Source organism: Sapajus apella, unplaced genomic scaffold, assembly GCF_009761245.1.
Source record: "Sapajus apella isolate SASKATOON/1434 unplaced genomic scaffold, GSC_monkey_1.0 scaffold13, whole genome shotgun sequence".
NCBI classification, from domain to species: Eukaryota; Metazoa; Chordata; class Mammalia; order Primates; family Cebidae; genus Sapajus; species Sapajus apella.
Window position 1 is genome coordinate 4,636,780 of NW_022436953.1, and position 22,302 is coordinate 4,659,081.

General features: G+C 51.6%; 1 long non-coding RNA gene across 1 annotated transcript in view; it reads right to left on the bottom strand.

The window, feature by feature from the left end:
* Positions 1 to 316: 316 nt before the first annotated feature.
* LOC116553818 overlaps positions 317 to 22,302 on the bottom strand; it is a 43,957-nt gene continuing 21,971 nt past the window's right edge. The window contains exon 3 of the long non-coding RNA XR_004269929.1: positions 317 to 1,738. This is a non-coding gene — a long non-coding RNA (uncharacterized LOC116553818). The remainder of the gene's footprint in view (positions 1,739 to 22,302) is intronic.

The following is a 22,302-nucleotide window of genomic DNA, read 5'->3' on the forward strand; positions in this document are numbered from 1 at the left end:
AGGTAAGAAGATGTGCTGAGGCACCTTTAGGGTCTGCTGGGAGCAAGCCAGGGCCTCTGCAGTCCTGAAATCGTTATGCCAGGGCACACTGCTGGTAGTGGGGGCCTTGGAGGGTGGAGGTGAGGAACGTGAGTTCTTTCTCCCTTGCTCAGTGAGAACCAGGCACAGGGTTCGTGGAATCGCGGTGGCCCCTGCGATGCTCTCACAATGTTACCTCTTATCATCGTCATTATTGCCAGTCAGGGACCACCCCTGCTTCAGACAGCAACACTGTACCAGTAACTTGGTCACTGTGTTCTAAGTGCCAGAAACTGGCTAAAGGTTGTCTATACATTACTACTTTAATGTTGACAAAGAGCCGTATGAAGCAAGTTCTATGTCCAGCCCCATTTTACAGATGAAACCTGAGGTTCAAAGAGGTTGGGAGACTCTCTCAAGCTCTCACAGCCAGGAAACAGCACAGCCAATACTGGGCTCCTAGCCAGAGCCTCAGCTCAGCATGGGCTAACTTTCCCAAGGCCCCCGAATCTCACTGTCCCCACTCTGACCCTGTCTCCACCAAGGTTCCTCTGTGTTCTCTGTGGGTGGATTCTGGATTTCTCCAGTCAAGCTAACCCGGGTGCCAGATCCCTCTGGGTTTGAGAGGTCGGGGGGAGAGCGATGCTCCTGTTTGTTCAGAGGCAGGGTGGGGGACTGGTGTCAGAGAACACTCATCCAGGGCAAAGGGAAGAGTGAGGGCCCCCCTTGGGGAGGTTCCCCAGTGCTCTGCCCTCAGGTAACCCCAGGGAGCAGTCTCTGCCTGCTCCCTAGGCCCCAGGGCCTCTTGGGAAAAGAGAGAGTGCTGACTTGCTCACACCCCCCAACCCCCTCCACCTTCCCCAGGGCTGGAGCAATTGGAGGGATGCCATGCTGGGTGTGTGTTGGGGTGGGAGTGGATCCTGACTTAGAAGGGCCTAGAGTAAAAGCTCTCCCTGTCACCTCCTGACCCTAGCTGGGGCTAGGCTGGAGGGGGACTGGGGACATGGGCCTGGCTGAGGCGCCAGGAGCTGGAGGCTGGAGCTAGGCCAGCCTCTCTCCCAGGCTCCCTAGGACCCATTTCAAGTGGCTGCTTCCAGGCTGGCGCAGCCTGAGGGAGGGGGGGCAGGAACAAGGAGGCTGTTTCCAAGCAAAGTTTCAAGGGTCCCTTTTCCTGGGATCCCACCCCCTTGCTCAGGGCAGCCACTGATTCTGCCCTGTCAGTCTTGGTGTTTCTTCCTCATCTGGGACCAAGGCTGGTGGAGGGACCCAAGTCCCTGGAGGTCTGGTGTGTGCCCATCCTGTCCCATCTTGAGGTGGTTCTTGTGCTTGAGTGGGGATAGATGGAGACCACTAGCACAGACCATCAGGAACCAGAATCCTCAAGTCTTCAGGTTTTGGTCAGTGCGGGGGCTGGGAGATTTCACCTATCATGGCTGCTCTCTGCTCCCACCTTGTCCCATCTCATGGAGCCTTCTCATTCCGGAAAGATCCTACATCAGGGGACTCTTGTGGCATTAGAGATAGGGGTGTTCTCTGGTTTCTAGTCCTCTCCACCCATCAAGGTGGATGTGGAATCAGATCTCCACAGGCTGTCTTGTCGTGATCACCATGATTGTCCTTCCCGCCTTCTCTGTGCCGTAATTCTCCATCTGTAGGTGATGGAGAGAATGCTCTCTGAGATCTCCACCTCCTCTGCCTTAGGATGGGGCAAGGTGGGTGGCTGGGAAAAAGAGAGGAGAGATCTTTTTAGGCAAATCACATAGAACACCTGTTTCTAAACCTGGTCATCCTTCCATGCCTCTGTTTCTTCATCTGTAAATTGGGAGAAATAACACCTACTTCCTTGGGTTGGTGGTGATGCCCAAGTGAGACGGCAGAGGGGGCCTAGCCCTGTGTCTGGCATGCTTTGGTGCTGAATACGTATTTGAAGCAATCAGCCAGAGTGGGGAAGTGCTGGGGTGTGTCGAGGGTGTGGGCTTCAGGGGAGAGACTCTCCTTCCTTGCCCTCAGGCTTCTCACCTCCCAGCTCCCTGATCCCTCACTGTGACAAGCCCAGGCGGAGGCCCTCAACATGAGCACCCCAGCTCTGAAGAGTGCTTGGATGAGGCTGGAGAATGCTGATGGATAGGGTTGCATTCGAGGGATGTGTGTGTCTCCACATCCTTGATTTGAGACAGGGGCTATTTGGACATCAGCCAGGCTTTGTGTATATATGAATGTGTGTGTGTGTGTGTGTGTGTGTGTGTGTGTGTGTGTGTCTCTGTGTGTCTGCGTGTGCGCATGCGTGCATGTGTATGCATGTGTGTGCGAGTGAGTGGGCTCAATGGCTGGCACCAAAATACTTGCTGATTAATCTTTGTCTTCCGAGCACCCAGCCCTGGTCCCCGGGAAGCTCTGGGGCCTGAGCTGGTGTCCAATGGGCCTGAGGGGGCGGAATCAGGCCCAGGAAGATGGATTTTCCTGTTCTCTCAGCTCCCACCCGGCAGGGAAGCAGGGAAGGCTGCTTCATTTTGTTTAATGGGATATTGGGGGAGGGGGGACAGTAGTCATGGGGCATTAACTGCTAATTGGGTCCATAATAAAGTTAATAAAGCTCTTATGGTCTTTGCCATTAAGTGTAATTAAGGGGGTGCTCTGTGGCAAGGAGGGGGGTGTCGGCAGGGAACGGGTACTGGGCTCTTGCTGGCAGGAGCAGGTGACGGGGAAGCTGGCAGCCATGCCAAGGCCAGGAGCTGCACTGGCTTCTGGAGCCCACCACTGGCTGGGCTCCCAAGCAGCTCCCCTGGGGATTGGAGGGGGTGAGGTGGACAGGAAGGGAAAGGGTTTACTCTGTTCTGTTCATAGGCGTTCAGGGGGAAAAATCATTAGCCTCAGCCCCAATGCCCACACCCTTGAAGAGCCTCAGAACATGGAAGAAATGCCATCTTCAAGGAGAGTTGGCACAGACAAGCTATGGGCTTTAGGGCATGGCTTGGCTTGTGTGTGCCGGATGACTGGGGAAGTTGCCTAACCTCTCAGCCTCAGTTTTCCCTTCTGTAACATGAGGATAAAAACAGCATGGTTAGGCGGGCTCCAGGGCTATCTGGTGGAGGCAGCTAGGTGAGTGACTGTGGTGCTCTTATTCTTTTTATGAACTCTTGTTTATTTTGTAATTATACAAGAATGCTTGATGAAGCTGTCTCCTATATACAGAAGCATACAGTGACCCTCTCATCCCACTTTTCCCTCTGTCATCAATGTGGTGATTATTCTTCCAGAGTTTTGAGGATATAGTTATATAATATATGTGTACATGCAGAAATGCATAGTTTGCTTTCTTTTTTCTTTACTTTTTTTTTTTTTGAGACAGAGTTTCGCTATTGTTGTCCAGGCTGAAGTGCAATGGCGTGATCTCAGCTCACCGCAACCTCCGCCTCCTGGGTTCAAGAGATTTTCCTGCTTCGGCCTCCTGAGTAGCTGGGATTACAGGCATTCGCCACCATGCCTGGCTAATTTTGTATTTTTAGTAGAGTCAGGGTTTCTCCATGTTGGTCAGGCTGGCTTTGAACTCCTGACCTCAGGTAATTTGCCCGCCTCGGCCTCCCAAAGTGTGGGATTATAGGTGTGAGTCACCGAGACCGGCCCTTCTTTTTTTTTTTTTTTTTTTTTAAGACAGAGTATCACTCTGTCACCCAGACTGGAGTGCACTCGCGTGATCATGGCTTACAGCGGTCTCAAACTCCTGGGCTCAGGCAATCCTCCCACCTTAACCTCCCGAGTGGATGGGACCACAAGCATGTGCCACCAAAACCAGCTAACTTTTAAGTTTTTTGTAGAGATGGGGGTCTCCCTATGTTGCCCAGGATGGTGTCAAACTCTCGGGCTCGAGCAATCCTTCTGCCTCAGCCTCCCAAAGTGCTGTGATTACAGGTGTGAGCCACTGCGCCCAGTACTGAGATGACAGGTGTGAGCCACTGCGCCCCACCCACATTGTCTTCTTGAGTGGCCCCATGGTATTCCATCATATGGCTGTTTTAATCACGTTGCTTGTTCCCTAGCTTGTTTCTAGCCTTTAGCTCTTATAGTACTGCAAAAATACCCTTGATATATTTCTCTGAGCACAAGTGCAGGACATACATAGACAAATTCCTCGAAGTGGTATTGTTGGGTCAAATGACATGTTCATTGGACATTTTTGATAAGTATTTCCAGACTGCACATGAAGATGGTCGTACCCCAATATCAAACCGGCAGAGTGGCTGCCTCCAAGGCGCTCAGCTCAGCCAGCTCAGGTGCATTCAGACACACTTCTGGGCAGCTCCGGGTATGGGGTAGTCCCAAGGAGAGTGCGCTGGACAGGGAATACAGCTTCCCCTGGGAGAGGCGGGACAGGAGAGACAGGAGCCAGCCATGCCTCTAAGCCTGAGAAAGCCACTGGGTAAACTCCTGTTGTCAAAGGGGAGGGAGAGTTTCAGTCAGGGTCAGGGGTTAATGCAATGGCGCTGCTGAAACACGCTGTGCAAACAAAACAAGCTGGGGGAGGGGAGGGCCAGGCCTCTGGCCACAGAGAGGGAGATGGGCCAGTCAGCCTGCACGTGGCTCTTCCCTGGGCAGCTGCCATCGTGGGCACAGGTTCTGGGCTGCTGAGGACCTGATGGCCAGGCTGCTGGGCTCTAAGGCCAAGGGGGCAGCATTCTCCTTCTGAGGGCTGCCCCAGCCCAGGGCTGGCACGGGAGGCCCTCCCCACCTCCAGGGCCCCTCCACCGGTAATCCCCCTGGAGCCCTGAATGGGAGGCTTTGGGCGGTATTAGAAGTGACGTTGGCGGGCCCTGGAGCCAAGCCCAGCTTTTAGAGCATTCCTGGGCATTAGGCCCCCTGTCCCAGCCTGGCCTTGCCCTCACCCCACAGAGCCCCAGGGGTTTCTCTGCCTCAGCCGCTGCTGGCCTAATTACAGGTGTCCTTGTCAGGGTCAGCAGTGGAGTTAATTCGGGGCTTGTCTTGGGGTGGCCGGGTCTCATTAATGGAGTCCCAAAGAGTCCAGGGATGAGCCAGGCAAACAGGGGATTAGGGGCAGAGGAAGACTGCTGCGGGGGAAGGCTGGCTAGACAGGGCTGTGAGCTGGCCCCCGGGGAGAGGGTCAGCTTCAAGCATGTGTGTTCACCCACCCACACAGGCACTCACGAGACCCAGCAGTGCTCAGACACGCAGACACACACAGCCACGGGCCAAACACCCGCCAGAGACACATATGGACTCTCATACACAGCTCACACACAGAGACACACACCGCTGGACTTAGAATTGCTCCCTGAGAAGACTTGGGGTGTACAAGGGGGGTGGCGGAGATGAACCAGAGACTTCCCTTTCTAGCCAGAGACTCTGGCCTGCCGCTGCCAGCCCCCTCCTGTGCCCTCTCCCACCCTGGCCAGGGTGATGAGCTTCCCTTCTCCCTTTCCTTCAGTACCTCCTTCCATTCTGAAGCACTGGTCTGTGGGTAGAATGACTGAGAGCCGGCTCCCAGCCAGGATGCAGGGAGATGGGACTGGTTCCTCCACACCCCTCAGTCCAGCCTGGCCTAGAGGGTCCCTGAGCCCAGCTGTCAGCTCACCTCCCCCATACCAACCCTGTGCCTCATGACAACCCTGGGGTGCTGTGGGGAGGCATAGCCACACTGCACAGAGGTCACCAAAGAGAAGGAAGAGGAGGAGGAAGAGGAGGGAGCTGACAGGAGCCAGGGTTGGGGAGGGGCTGGGCAGGGGGAAATCGCTTAACCCCAAAGCCACCACTAGTCTTTGGAGCCCCTGCACTGATGGGGGCCAGCTGGAGCTGGCTGAGGACAAGGGGCCCAAGTGTGGGAATCCAGGGAGGAGGCCTCCCTGGGCTTCCTGGGTCAGCTGGGAGGAGAGACGCAGCCGGCCCTCCTGCCACCATCCCTCCCTAGAACTTGGAGACAGGCCCCAGCTCCCTCGCTCGGTTGCTGATGGGGGAATTTTTCCAGCATTGACCTCACCCCTGACCCACCCCAGCTGGCTGGCCGATGCTCCTGCACTCCTAGCAGCGTGGCCACGGCATCACAAGGCAGGCAGGGGATTCAGAAACCCAGCACTTGACTCTGGAAGAGTCAGGTTTTCCCAAAGATGCCTCCTTCCACCTGTGCCCGCTTCCCAAGGCACCTCCAGGACTAGTATTTAGAAGTGACCCAGAGATAACGTCCAGTCTCAGTGGCTCATGCCTGTAATCCAGCACTTTGGGAGGCCGGGGCGGGTGGATCACCTGAGGTCAGGAGTTCGAGACCAGCCTGACCAACATGGTGAAACCCTGTCTCTACAAAAAAATACAAAAATTAACTAGGCGTGGTGGCGGGGACTTGTAATCCCAGCTACTCGGGAGGCTGAGGCAGGAGAATCGCTTGAACCCAAGAGGCGGAGGTTGCAGTGGAGCCAGGATGGTGCCATTGCTCTCCAGCCTGGGCAATCAAAACTCTGTCTCAAAAAAAAAAAAAAAAAGAAGTGACCCCAGGGACAAAATAACACCCATCACAGAAACAGCCACTGCTCCATCCCACTAACTTCACCTGCTCATCAGTAAAGGTGCACACAGGCCAGGCTGTCACCTGTGATCACCTCACTCTTGGTCCTAGGCATCAAGTCTTCTCTTCCTGGGCCCCCAGTGTCCCCCACGCCATCCCAGGACCCCCCACACACTCCAGGCCCATAATTGAATATAAAGGCCCAGAAGCTAGTGCAAACAGCGGCATTAATCACCAGCAACCTGGCAGCCTCCTGCCATAGATCTTTTCCACACGTAGAATAGCTCATGTTAATCACTGCGGCTGATTTATCGTCTTCTCTGCCTTGTACATAAATTATTCACTATGGCTGGGCTGCGACGGAATCCTGTAATGAGGGCTTCCATCCTCCCATCTCCGAGGTGGATCCTCAGACCTCCAGGTCCACCCAGCTGTGGTCACTGGTGGGCCAAGGCATGGAGCCATAGGCCTGGGATTGAGGGAATACCAGGGACTGGGGACCTCCACGAAGATTATCTGTCCCCCTAGGATCACATATAGGAGCTCTTCAGCTCTGGGTAACAGGGCTGTGGCCTCACCACTCCAGCTCTAGACAGGGAGAGGCAGGGCAGAATGGGGCGGGGGAGGCTGTTGGGTGGCCCCTGGGCTTCCTAAGGCTCTGGGCGAGTAGAACCTTCCAGCATTACCTGGAAGTTCCTGCTCACAGCACACTCTCCCGCCAATCAAGCCCAGCTCTGGGGAGTTCCCCATAATCGGAAGCAGGATGTGGGCGTGTCCAAGGGGGTAGAAGACCGGCCTCCCCCAGCTCCCTGTCCTACCCTGGGGTCTGTGCTGCTCTCTGGCCACACCTTCGAGATGTGGAGGAAAAGGTAGTGACAGTAGTTACGGCAGTGGCCACCAGATGGCAGCCCTGATACCCAGGACAGTAGCTCGGGGAGGCAGGAGGCTGCATTTGGGTGAGGAAATGCCTTTGGAAAGGTGGGATCCACCAGGGGAGGGTGATGGGGAGTGGGTGGAGAGGGGCTTGCTGACAGGGAGCGCCCTTAGCCTCAGGGGGACCAGAGTGCAGGACCCATTTCACACATCAAACCATGCATGGTGACATCCTCAAATGGGATGGTCTCAGGGGAGGAAATTGGGGCCCAGATGTGTGTGGCCCAGAGGGTGTGGGTGTGGCCAGATGGACTTTCCCAGCCCTGGCCCAACTCCCCCTGCAGCCTGCCTTTCAGGCTTCCATCCATTGTATCCCAATCCCTCTCTCTTGGCTGGGACACTCTCAGAGGCAGCCAAGACAGGAGCTACTGTGTACTGTGGTCAGCTGGGGGTCAGCAAGCCCCGCCGTCAGGATCTATCTCACTGCAACCCTGCAGCACTGTGAGTTGCTTAGACACAGCCAATCAAAAACACCTGTCCCCCCACAGACCCACACTCTACTCCCACTACCCTATGTATCGTGGAGAGCCGCTCAGAGACACAAACGGCCTAGCATTCAGGAGACTTGTGGCTGCAACACTGGGTTTGCCAGAGGGCCCCTCCAGCCCAGCATCTCCAAGCCCCTAACCTCCCTCATGTCCCCCCACACACACCTTACACCACCTGATGAGGCAGGGCGGGGCCTGCACTGGGATGGTGTGGAGGACGCAGAGCACTGCCTTGTCATCCAGCCAGCAAGCTGCTCCCTCCAAAGATTTGGGGCTCTGGGCTGGGCGCAGTGGCTCACTGCACCAGTAATCCCAGCACTTTGAGAGGCTGAGGTGGGCAGATCACGATTTCAAGAGATCAAGACCATCCTGGCTGACATGGTGAAACCCCGTCTCTACTAAAAAATACAAAAATTAGCTGAGTGTGGTGGCATGCACCTGTAGCCCCAGCTACCTGGGAGGCTGAGGCAGGAGAATGGCTTGAACCCGGGAGGCGGAGGTTGCAGTGAGCCAAGATCTCACCACTGCACTCCAGCCTGGCAACTGATCGAGACTCCGATCAAAAACAAAACAAAACAAAACAAAACAAAAGATGTGGGGCTCCGGTCCTTTAAATACCTTGAGGGCGAAGCTGGCAGAATAAGGCTCTGAAGGTCAGCCAGGCCTCCTTTTGCCCCAGCTGCCCAGAGTTGAGTCCTAGGAAAACATCGGGAACTCTATGTCTCCTTGGCAGTTCTTGCCTAGGTGTCCTTGCTGTAAATCTCTCCCCGAAGCTCTCTGGAGATATCCGCTGGGATTCTGGAGTGCCCTTCCTAGACCCTAACAGGTCCTCTGTGTTCTGATGGGAACTCCCAGCCCCAGGCAGGGCCCTATCTCCTGAAGGCAAGGTCAAGACATTCCCATCAATGAAGACCAGTGTTTCTCCAAGTGCAACTCTGGCACCTACTTCAGACCTACTGAGCTGGAAACTGGGAATGGGGTCCGGATAACTGAATTGTTACCAAGCTTCCTAAAGTCTGAGAACCTCTGTACAATAGACTTCCTTAGAGCCAGGCTCATGCCTTCATTAGATCTGAGGCTTCCTGAGGGCAGCCCCAGACAAGGATAGGTGAGTGGTGGGGTTTTTCTAGTGGGCCTCCAAGTATTGACCTCCCTGCCACCACTTCCCTGGAAGTGGGCACACTGTTGGCCTCCTCACTGTCCTGCCTGGTTCCCTTCCCTTCCCACCAGCCCTCTGGCCCTTCCCGGCCAGCTTGCTTGGCTTCCTGGACCTGCTGTCTTCACGTCTGTCTTCACATCTGTTCTAAGGCTGCCCCAGCCCTGCTTGTTTATCCTTCAGGGGGTCCAAGTGGGTGTTTCAACTTCAATTATGCTCTGACCACAGCCACCACAGATACCAAAACAAACCTCCTGGGCGTCGGATGTGGCGGAGGCTCAGACAGGCTGGTGCCAGGGGGCCTGATAAAGGGGGGCCTACTTGGGCTTGGAGGTGATGAGAGCTGCTCCTAGTGATAGGGCCCTGGGGATCATGGGCTCCTGGGTAATTGGCCTCCTCAGGTAGGTCTAGGCTACAGAGGGGACAGTATCTTGGTCTCAGTACCTCTCCCTCCAACTCCCAGCTTCCCTGCAGTCTCATCTAACAGAAGCTTTTTTTTTTTTTTTTTAAGTGGGGTCATGCCTTGGAGAAGCCTTGCTTCTCCCCAGCTGCTGGCTAAGTCTGGCCTCACCTCCAGAACAAAGATCTTGACTCTTCAACTGGCCCATTGAGATCTTTTTAAATTCCCCTCTAAGACCTTGTGGTCAGTATCTGAGGATGGAAGTAGAAGTCAGGGATCCCGGACCCAGCTCTGTTGGACTGTTGTGACTTGGGGTGGGGTCTTTGCACACACCGTGCCTTGGTTTCCCCTCTCAAGGTCAATTAGCAGAAAATGCTTCCTAGTCTGATTGCCTGCAAGGGAGAAAAATTCAAACCTTTCAGTCTCCCTGGGGTCCCTGGAGAATACAATGAGGTGTCTCAGGGAGCAATGGGAAGCAGGACATGGTGCCTGCTAATGAGTGGGCCCTGATTTCTGTCTGGAGCTTCAGAGGATGGAATGCCAGGCATCCATGACTAAAGAAGGGGCCCCAGATCCCATCGGCCTCTGCAGCAGGAACCTGGAGACCCCGCAGAGGCCATGCTCAGCAGCCCCTCCAGCTGCGCTTCTCCTTAGTGGGAAGGAGCCCTCTCACTCACTGTGCCCTCTCTGAATGCTCACCCAATACCTGCTTTCGCCCCTACCCTTGCCTTCTGCTTTTCCCAGACGGCTACCTCAGCGCATCTGCCCATTTGCCGATCTCTGCAATGGTCACATCTGGGAAGATCTTTAATAAAAATAACAGGGCCAGGCAGGATGGCTCAACCTATAAATCCAGCATTTTGGGAGGCCGAGGTGAGTGGATCGCTTGAATCCAGGAGTTCGAGACCAGCCTGGCCAATGTGGTGAAACTCCATCTCTACTAAAAATACAAAAATTAGCTGGGCATGGTGGCACATACCTGTAATCCCAACTACTCGGGAGGCTGAAGCAGGAGAATTGCTTGAACCCAGGCAGCGAAGGTTGCAGTGAGCTGAAATGGTGCCACTGCATTCCAGGCTGGGTGACAGAGCAAGAGCAAGACTCCACCTCAAAAAATAAAATAAAAATAGTAACAGTAGGGCTAGGAGTGATGATTCAGGCCTGTAATCCCAGCACTTTGGGAGGCTGAGGTGGGAGGATCACTTGAGCCCAGGAGGTTGAAGCTGCAGTGAGCTATGATCACACCACAGCACTCCAGCCTGGACATCAGAATGAGACCTTGTCTCTAATTATTTATATAATGATAATAGCAAATAAAATAAAAACAGCTCCATTTATTGAACACTTCCCATGTGTTGTGCCAGATGCTTTTGCAATTTGATCTTTCTATCGGTCCTATAAGGCAGACAGATATAACAGCCCCACTTTATAGATGAGGGAGCGGAGAGGTTAAGTAAATTTTCCAAAGCTGCACCACTAGCAAGCAGCAGAACTGGATTTGAACCCAATTAGTTCTGACTTCTGAGCCCATGGTTTTTGCTCCAGGCTTCAGATGTGCTGGAGAGAGTGGGGTTTACTTTGTGTTGGCTGTATCAGCCCCTTGAAAGCTCAGTAATGGCTTCTGCAGGGGGCTCTCTGTCTATCTGATACACAGGGTTGAAGAGATCCTTAGGCCTCTCAGGGGGCCCCAGAGTCCCGCTGGAGACCCAGGGAAGCTGTCTCAGTCCTAAATGAACCTGGACATGTGTCAGCTTCCTGTCCACATGGCCAAGGGCAAACTTTCTTAGAGCTCAGCTCTGGCTCTGCTGCAGGGTGTGAGACTGTGAGGGGCGGGCTCTGGTTCTCTGAGCCCTCGAAGAGCAGAGCGTCTGGATGAGGGTGGGGTTTCTATTCTGATCTCTGTTCTGGTTCCTCTTGCTCATTCAACCCTGGCTGCTGCCCAAATACAAGCAGCCTCTGCCCTGGGGCTGGAGCCACAATGTGGCAGGTGGAGGGATGGGAAGTGGAGCCAGACATCTGCTTCTCATCCCTGCCATGCACAGGCACACACACAGTGAGGAAGGGGAAGGGCATGTGAGCTCTGGAAGGAGGGAGGGCCGCCAGGGGCTCATTAGGGAGAGTATGGGCACATTTGTGCCTCTGTGAGTGTGCACACTGGAGATTGGAAGTGTACTTGTCTGTGGCTGTGTTTAGGTGTGTGCCCCCCAGGTGGGGGCTGGGCTGAGTGTGAGTACCAGTATGAGAGTGTGAACATGTGGCTCTTTGAAAGAATGAGCATGACACAGCAATGCACTAATGTGACCACATGGGGTGTGAGTGCTTACAAGTGTATGATTGTGTGAGCGCACAGCATGAGTGCCATCTGTGTATCTTAGAGGAAAAATCCCAGTACTCCAGCGGCCAACATCTGCTCTGCTGTTGACCAGCTCTGTGGCTTTCAGCATGTTACTTCCCTGAGTCTACATGTCGCTACCTGCAAATGGGGAGGAAACTGCCTCACAGGGTAATCATGAGGACCAGGTGCACGTGTGGGTAGAGCGCTTTGTCATCTGTCAAGTGTGGGTTCCTGGGAAGGTCAATAAGCAATCTCCATCCTCTGCTTCTCTCCCCACTTGCATCCCACAACAGGCTCAGGACACAGCCAAGTGCCAAGCTGGGGTGGGTGGTGTCCCAGAGCCACAGTCTACACGGCCAGAGGTCCAGGCTCAGGAGGATGGTTAGGGATGGAGAGAGTGAACAGGTGTGGTGCCACACCTGTCTACTCCAGCTCCACATGTTTGACCCAAGGCTGCCCCGCCCCACTGGCACCAGCCCATCTGTACTTATTACTCTGCTCTGGATCTGAGGGCATTCTCCTCTGTCTCACCCCAGCCCAGCACACTGTGGCTTCTGCTGCCTCCCTGCATCCTCCCGGGGGGAGGTGAAGACCCCCGGGGTAGGAGGCTTTCACTCCATGTTACCCTTCTGACCTCCTACTAGTTCTCAGCCCTGGCTGCACATCAGACAGGAATCACCCGGGGAAGATCTGAAAGATCCTGATGCTGAAGCTGCCCCCCAGACCAGAATCTCTGGGTTGGTACTCAGGCACTAATATAGGTTTAGGCGAGACATGGTGGGTCATGCCTGTAATCCCAACACTTTGGGATGCTAAAGCAGGAGGATTGCTTGAGGCAAGGAGTTCGAGACCAGCCTGGGCAACATGCGAGACCTCCTCTCTACCCTCCACCAAAAGAAAAACTTAGTTGGGCATGGTGGTACACGCCAGCAATCCTAGCTACTTGAGAGGCTGAGGCAGGAGATTGCTTGAGTCCATGAGTTCGAGGCTACAGTGAGCTATAATCACAGCACTGCACTCCAGACTGTCTCTAAAAAGGAAAATAATGTAAAAAAATAAAATAAATATAGGTTTAAAGCTCTCCCATGTGATTCTAATGTACTACCAAGCTTGAGAACCACTGTTAATGCTTCCCAAGCATCCTTGCCGAGAAGAATCATTTGGGATGCTTGTTAAATACACAGTTTCCCAGGCTCCCTCCCCTGGAAATTCTCATTTGGTGAGTCCATAATGGGGCCCTGTAATTTGCATTTTTAATAAACACCACAGATGATTCTAATTATTAGGAAATTTTGGAGCTACTAGCCTAGAGCTGTGTTTCTCAAACTTTAATGCGCATCCAAATCACCAGGGAAGCTTGTTAAAATGCAGATTCCGGTTCAATAGTTCTGGGGTGAGAGCCTGAGGAGCTATAGAAGCTCTGGCCAACCGGAGCATAAATTAAGAAATGGTGACTGATGAGATGAGACCAGAGAGGAAAGCAGGAACTTTCTAAACTGTGACAAGGAGCTTGAACTTGATCCCATGGCAATGAGGAGCCACTGGAGGGTTTTAAACGGAGGGAAATCTTGTTCAGATACATATTTTAGAAAGATGTATTCTGTGGCCATGTGGGAGATGACAGATTACGGATCAGAGGATCAGACATCAGCCAGGAGGCTGTTGCCACATTCCAGGTGAAAGGTGGTGGCCTGGGCTAATGAGGGGGGAGCAGGGAGAGAGAAGTTAGTAGTCTTGTGGAAGTTTCCATAATCAGTTGGGTGGAGGCTGAGGAGGAGGATGAGGGCAGCTCCAGGGTGACCCCTGAGCTGGCTACTGATTTGGCAACTGATGAGGAGGGATGCCCCCCACCTTGGTTGGCTCTGAAGCTTCCTTCCACATTTACTGACTCTGTGATCTGCTCATTGTTTGGCTTAGCTTCTTGTGGGATCAGGGTGGAAGAGAGGCTACAGGAAGCCGCCTGGAATGCGTTATGGAACTGGTGCCTCGGAGAGCCCCCTCCTTGACTTTGAGTGACCCTGGAGGCTCCCTGTCAGTTGCCAAGGCTTGGAGGCTGCTTTGGGAATTTGGTCTTCTGAATACCTTAGCTCTCCACTTTGTTCCTCTGGCTCCCTTCCGGAGAAGGAAGCCCATATGAAGAGAAATCTGCATCCCAATGGTACCCTTGCTCTTGGATCCCATCTGGTGACTCTCCTTGTGAACCCTAAGTGCCCCCCCAGAAACCTCCCCCAGGCCATTCCTCCTGATATCTTTGCTTGGCACACTATCCCCATCCTGCCCTTGACCAAAGACCCTTCCCCACATTGAGCTCTGTCCACTACTCCAAAGACAACTGGCCTGTTCTCCTGCTTGGGGAGCTAAATGTTGGTTCAGCATCCCCTAACCCAGTAACTACTTTGCAGTTCCCAGGCTGCTCTGTCACATCTCTCTCTGGTATAGCTCTTTCTATGGTGCAAATGTGCAGTAAAACTAAGATTCAAGTCATGCTCACCAGGCTGGGAGGGCCAGTCTGTCATCAATTACCATCATCTTCAGCATCTAGTGAGAGCTAATAGTATGCTGGGCACCAAATTATGGACTTTATAAGTATTATCTCAGCGTATGTTCACCACATCTCCAAGAGATAGATTCTCCTATAATTTGCTCCCCACCCTCCTTTTTTGAGACAGGGTCTCACTCTGTTGCCCAGGCTGGAGTGCAGTGGCACGATCTCAGCTCACCGGTAACCTCTGTCTCCCAGGCTCAAGCCATTCTCCTGCTCAGCCTCCCAAGTAGCTGGGACTACAGGCATGCACCACTACTGCCCAGCTACATTTTTTTTCATTTTTAGTAGAGATAGGGTTTTGTTAAGTTGGCCAGGATGGTCTCAATCTCTCGGCCTCAAATGATCCATCCGCCCGGGCCTCCCATAGTTCTGGGATTACAGGCGTGAGCCACCGTGCCTGGCCAGATTCTCCTATTATTCTTATTTTACAGATGAAGAAATAGGCAAAGATTTTAAATACCTCACCCAAGGTCACTGGGCTAGGAATTGGGACTGGAGCTTGGTGCATCTGACACCAGAGTACATGCCCTTCACCACTGAGCCACACTGCCTCTCATAGTCCTAGTCACCAACCAAGGCTCAGGTAAGTCCTCTGCCTAGGATCAGCCTCACTGGATTCTTCCCAGAGAAAATGTCAGGCCAGGGCTAAGGCTCATACCCAGAAAAGCTGAGGCAGGGAGCAGATGGTAACCCCAGGGGGATTTTGCCACAATGGAATTAGGGATCGGAGGTCAAAAAGACTGCAGCTGAGTCTTGCTCTGCCTCTTGTTACTGGAGTGAACTTGGCCAAGTCTGACCTCTCTGAATTTCAGTTTTCTCATCTGTGACATGGAGATGGCAGCAGAAGCTACCTCTCAGAGGTTATGAGGAACAAATGAGGAAATGTGCAAGGCAGGATTGTATCAACTGCAAAAAGCTGCCTGATGTAAGTGACTATTAGTGCCAGAAGTCACTTAATATTTATCATTAGTTACTAGGACCGAATCCAGGTGCTGTAAGGACAGCCAGGAGCCCCTGGGCCTGGACTTGTCCCTAAGATGACAAGCTGCAAGTCAAACAAGAATACAGTCACCGTGCCACTCTCCGCCTTCCATGGGCCTTTTGTGACCTTTCTGAAGCTGTGATGGGCCCTGACCATCTTTCCTTACCTCTGTAAACTGAAGGACTCTAGCCTTCTAACGGTCTAAACAGCCCCCAATTTTAACATTCCAGGGGTGGAATGGAAGGCAGGTCCTTGTGACATTCGCTAAGGCAGAATTGCTGCCAAAAAGGCGCCTCTTTCTTCACGCAATGAATAAAAATCTTAGTGCCTCGTGTTTGTGTATGTCAAGTCTCACTGCTGAACCTTTTGTTAATTCATTTATTCAAATGAACCACATTTATTTAAATTTATTTTAAATTTCAAAAGTAAGCTAAAAATGCATTCTTGTTGTAAAAAATACAGATGAACTACTCCTTCCAATTCCAGAATCATCTGCAGAGGTCACTGCTGTGGTCAATTCATTGTGTATCCTTCTAGATCATTTCCTATGCATTTATCTACATGTATATTTTATACAAAAAGAAACATACGATTTTTTGGTGGGTTTTTACCTTTGTACCTGAGTATTTTTGTTTTTCTGCAATTTGCTTTTCCAATTAAAAATACGGTTTGATTCCTTCCCATATGTATAGAGAAAAAAATAAATGAAAAAAAATATATATATATGGCTTGAAATGAAAACATGGCATGCGCATTTTCCTACATCAGAACATGGAGGTCTACCTCATTATTTGGAATTGCTTCATATTGATTATTCCATAGATGGGGCTGCCATTGTTTACTCCTCTATTCCCACCAGTGGACTGTTTGCTTCTGATTTTTCATTGTAAATATTGCTCAGTGAACTCTCTGGTATGTGGTTCTGTGGGCAGACATGGCTATTTTGTTAAGATAATGGATATCTAGAAATAGAGTTGCTCAAATGAAGATGGGTGTTGTTAATTTTTTTTGAGATGGAGTTTTGCTCTTGTTGTCCAGGCTGGAGTGTAATGGTGTGATCTTGGCTCACTGCAACCTCCATCTCCTAGGTTCAAGTGATTCTCCTGCCTCAGCCTCCTGAGCAGCTAGGATTGCAGGCACGTGCCACCACGTCCAGCTAATTTTGTATTTTTAGTAGAGACGGGGTTTCTCTGTGTTGGTCAAGCTGGTCTCAAACTCCCGACCTTAGGTGGTCTGCCTGCCTCAGCCTCCCAGAGTGCTGGGATTACAAGCATGAGCCACTGTGCCTTGTCGGGTATTGTTAGTTTTAATAGAAACTGCCAAAATACCTACCAAGAAGACTGAACCAATTCAGAGCACTTCCAAGAGAGGATGAGAAGACCAACTTATGTACACCCTCTCCCAGGCTGGATACTGTCAGTAGGCTGAATTTTTGCTAATCTAATGGATGAAGCTAAAACAAATCTTACGTTTATTTTAATTTGTAGTTCTCAAATTATGATTGCATTTCTCTTCTGTTGAGCATATTTTCCTAAGTTCATTGGACACTTTGTATTTTTATTTCTGTAAATCACCTGTTCACATACTTTGCCCATTTTATTTTTATTTTTGGAAACAAAGTCTTGCTCTATCACACATGCTGGAATGCAGTGGGCGAGCTCACTGCAACCTCTGCCTCCCAAGTTCAGGAGATTTTCTTGCCTCAGCCTCCGGAGTAGCTTGAGTTATAGGCGCCCGCCACCACACCCAGCTAACTTTTGTATTTTTAGTAGAAACGGGGTTTTGCCATATTGGCCAGGCTGGTCTTGAACTCCTGACCTCAGGTGATCCACCTGCCTCAACCTCTTAAAGTGCTGGGAATACAGGGGTGAGCCACTGTGCTTGGCTGCCTATTTTAAAAGCTTGGTTTAAAAAAACCTTTTTCTTATTAATGTGTTGAAATTCTTAATTCTAGATATAAATACAAGTTGTACTTTGACTGAGTGCAGTGGCTCATGCTTGTAATCCTGGCACTTTGGGAGGCCGAGGCAGGAGGATTGCTAGAGGCCAGGAGTTTGAGACCAGCCTGAGCGACATACAAGACTCCCATCTCTCCAAAATATAAAATAAAATATTTAGCTGGGCATGGTGGCATGTGTGCCTGTAGTCGCAGCTACTCAGGAGGCTGAGGTGGGAGGATGCAACTCTTGGGCTCAAGCCCAGGAGTTTGAGGCTGCAGTGAGCTATGATCACGCCACTACCCTCCAGCCTGGGTGACAGACCAACACACACACACACACACACACACACACACACACACACAATTTTATTTTAGTTTAATTTCTTTTTCTGTAGAGATGGTGTCTCCTCCTCTTGCCCAGGCTGGAGTGCAGTGGCATGATCATGGTTCACTGCAACCTTGACCTCCTGGGCTCAAGCAATCCTCCCAGATCATCCTCCCGAGCAGCTGGGACTACAGACACGCTGCAATGCCTGGCTTACTTGTATTTTAGTTGCTTGTCTTTCAATGCCTTTATTTTCTTCTATTATATAGCAGTTTTAACTTGGATATAAGTATTTTGTCAATATTTTTCTTTACGGCCTTTGTAGTTACTGTCTTATTTTAAATGGTCTTCTCTAGTACGAAAGTATTTAATTTTAACTCACATTTTCTCTTAACATGTTTAGAGTCAACTCTTAATTTCCACTGGAATCTATGTTGTGAATAGTGTGAGATAGAAATAACCCTTTCATGAAGTTTGGAGGGCCTCCCCGCCACCGTGGGTAACTGGACTATGAGTCTGATTTACTAATATCAAAGCAAACCATCAGTGTTTTCATAATTTAGAAGCAAGAGGATGCAAAGCAACAGTGGGCATCAGGTGAGGTGAAGGAAGTGCGCGGAGGAGTGGGAGTGATGGGCGGGGACCGCTCACAGGGCTGAACTGACTGGAGACAGGAAAATGGTTCCCTGCAAAGAGAACGGCAGGTGAGCCCTGGGGATCTTGGGGAGCCATTCACACGTGCCCCTGGTGTACAAAACATCTTTCCAGTACACCGCGTGTCATATCACAAGAATGGTCTATTTCCTTAGCAACCTCCTCCCAACTAAAATGTCAGCTGGAGCGGTGGCTTATGGCTGTAATCCCAGCACTCTGGGAAGCCGAGGTGGGGGAATCATCTCAGGCCAGGAGTTCAAGACCAGCCCGGCCAACATGGTGAAACTCCGTCTCTACTAAAAATACAAAAAAACTAGTCAGGCATGGTGGCAGGCACCTGTAATACCAGCTACTCGGGAGGCTGAGGTCGGAGAATCACTTGAACCTGGGAGGTGGAGGGTACAGCAAGCCAAGATCGCACTATTGGACTCCAGCCTGGGCAACAAGAGCAAAACTCCGCCTCAAAAATAAGAATAAAAATAAAATGTCAGCTGGGGGACAGGTACTGTGTCCTCCTCATTTTTGTCTTCCCCTCACCAACACAGAGCCAGTACCCCTGGGTGAATGCATACACACCTTCCCGTGCAGGGCACGTGCCCACACTTCCGTGTGCGCAGGCTGCTGTGTGTGGGGTGCCTCTGGGTGAGCACGTGCATGACACGTGCTGAGAGTCCACATCCACACAGCCCATGTGCTTGCGTCTCAGTGTGGCCGCGTGCAAGCAGCTAGCACACTTGTGCCTGTGGGCATGGGAATACACGTGTCTGCCTTTCTTCCCTTGTCAGTTTTCTGCCCTCTACTTCCTTGGGTCAGAAGAAGTGGGAACTTTTTCTCCTGGCAGGAGGGGTATTTATTGATGGGGACAAAGTGAGGACACTACAATCCTTGTAGTTTCTCCTGGGAAAGCCTCGTTCCTTCTGAGGCCTCTCCCCCACTTCTTTGCTCTCTTCTCCCCACCTTTTTCTATTTCACATCTCTTTCCTTCCCTACTTTGGGAGGAAGCTCATTTGAGTTCAGACTTTGCTGACAAGGCCATTTGGGCCCATTAGCTGCCTCCTAATGAGTGACTGCCTTCTTGGCCCCTTCCCCCCAACCCAAATGGGAGGGAGGGATCAATTAGCTGCTGCCATAAACACACCCACACACACATAGAAACACACACACCCTTACACATGTATTTATGCTTGCATGTATATTTGTACATGTCACATACTATATACAATGATAAATACACTCATAGCAAATACACACACATCCTGTCTTCTTGACGAGTAATATCCCCTAGAGGTCCCTACCCCAGGCTCCTAGAGAGAGGTCCTGCTCTGCTCACCAAGAAGAACACCCAAGGCCAACCCCACACTCCCCAGCTCAAACCCAGATTCCCATGATTCCAAATGGAGTTCAACTCTCATGCTTTACAGGCAGGCAAACTGAAGCTCAGAGTTGGGAGGTGACTTGTCCAAAATCCTTCAGTCAGTTAGAAGCTAAGCTGGGCACAGTCCTATGCCCTCTAATGCCCAGTGCAGTGCTACTCTAGCTGAGAAACGGGGTGTCCCATGCAGGCCCATCCTGATCATGACGGCGCTGTGGGGCTTCGAAGGTAGCACATCTAGGCTAAGGTGTGTGGCATGATCCTGAAGGTGATGGGGACTAGGGAGGCTCTGCTGGGCACCAAGGAGGGAGAGGGTGGGCTTTCAGGGAGGCCTGTCTCATCCCCTGGGTTAGCCTGGCCTGGAAACTGTGGAAAGAGGGGTCCAATCTCAGTTCTCTGGCTTCTGCCAGCCTCACCATGGCTGTCTCTCCCTCTACTGAGTACTAACCTCAGGAATCCCTGATCCCTGGCAAGCTTCCTCTTGGCCAGATAGGAAGGGGGTACCCTGTTCCAAAGAGTGGAGTACCCTGTTCTGAGTACCCTGTTCCAAAGAGTGTCCTCTGGGGGAAGATAGGTTCCATCCTGGCCCTGGTCCTGGCCTGTTCTCCAGATTCCGCACTAGGATGGGAGGTGTGAGGCTGGGTCCAGGCCTAAGGCACACAGGACCCAGCAGGTCCCGCATGACCAGCCTAGGCCAGCTGGGTCAGAATGCCGTGGCACCACTGTGGCTAGCTGTGGAGACACTTATAACAAATACACATACATCCTCAGCCGCTGGTTATGACTGAATCTTAGCAATTTATGTGTCCTAAGGTCCCAGCCATGCCAGGGACCCAGGCCCCATATGAAAGAGTTGAGGACGGGTCTGGGGCACCTTTGGGGAAACTTACCCAGGAGGGGTCACAGCAGGGGCAGGGGCTTTCAGAGCCTCTTTTCACCCCAGAAGCTGGAAATGGTACTGTCCTTGCTTCTGCTCAGCCCCTCTCCCAGGGGGAGATGTTTTGGGAGGGTTGCAGTTCTTATCTACAGGCCCTTCTTCTCCCTGGGAGCCCCAGACCTGACCTCCTCTCCCTATCCTGACTCCCTGGCTGGGAGGTACTATGGAGAATGAGGCCTGTCACCTGCCACTCTCTGTAGCCCTCAAGGCCGCAGTGAAGCCTGCTGGGGGCTCCAGGGGACATTCTGGGAGCTCATCGCTTGGCTGATCTGGATCTCAGACAAGTTCCCAGGCCTGCTGCCTGGCCTCCCCCTCAGCAGGGCTCAACCCAGCAAGTCCTCCCCTGAATTAAGTTTCCAAAGGGAATGTCCTTTTCCAGCACAGCCCTTGCCCTACCCTGAAAGGCTCAGAGCAGCAGAGTGTTGGCTCTGGGGGTGTTGGGCCATCAGGTGCCAGCAGGGGATGGAGGAGGCAATGGGCCCTGGGGCAGGGGCAGTGGGGAACGCAGGCTCCAGGTTGGGAAGGCTTGGGTTGAAATCTAACTTCCCCACTCAGTACCTGAGTGGCCTTGCAGTGCTATCCCACTTTGTTCCCACAGTACTGGGCTGGCACAGTGGCTCATATCTGTAATCCCAGCACTTTGGGAGGCCAAGGTGGGTGGGTCACCTGAGGTCAGGAGTTCGAGACCAGCCTGGCCAACCCATTTCTACTAAAAATACAAAAATTAGCTGGGTGTGGTAGTGCACACCTGTAATCCCACCTACTTGGGAGGCTGAGGCAGGAGAATTGCTGGAACCCAGGAAGCAGAGGTTGCAATGAGCTGAGATCACGACACTGCACTCCAGCCTGTGGATGGAGTGAGACTCCATATCAAAATAAATAAACAAAATAAAAATAAAACGCAGTACACCACTTTTTTTTTTTTTTTTTTTGAGATGGAGTCTTGCTCTGTTGCCCAGGCTGGAGTGCAGTAGTGCGATCTCGACTCACTGCAACCTCCACCTCCCAGGTTCAAGCAATTCTCCTGCCTCAGCCTCCTGAGTAGCTAGGACTACAGGCACCTGCCACCATGCCTGGCTAATTTTTGTATTTTTAGCAGAGACAGGGTTTCACTATTTTGGCCAGGCTGATCTTGAACTCCTGACCTCGTGATCCACCTGCCTCGGCCTCCCAAAGTGCTGGAATTACAGGCTTGAGCCACTGTTCCTGGCTGCAGTACCCCACTTTTAATAGACTTCTTAATGTGTAAAATGGGGAGAACAAGAGCTTCTCCAAAAAGGCTTCCTTGCAAGGATGAAAAGCCATGTATAATATCTAATACTATCTACTTAGGTGTGCGTTGACAATTTTTGGAAGGACATCCCTCTAGAAACGGGAATAGCAAGAGGAAGGAGGGAGCCTTTTACTTTCACTTTATCCCCTTTTGTCCTGGTTTAATTTTACTATGAAGCATGCTTTATTTTTATTTAAAGAAAGGAAGGGAAAGAGAAGAAAAGATGAACTGCTCCCAGCCAAATAGCTGAGCCCCAGTTGAGTCAGTAGATGTTAGTCTTAATTGTTATCTGTTAAACAGTTAGCAATCCATCCTTCACTGGGCATTGTATCTGGGTGTGAAAGAGATTTGTAAATAAATTGCTCTATAAATGTTACTTATGATAAACTACTAGGTAACGATGTATTTCTATGCACAATTATGTATGTGAGGTGGCT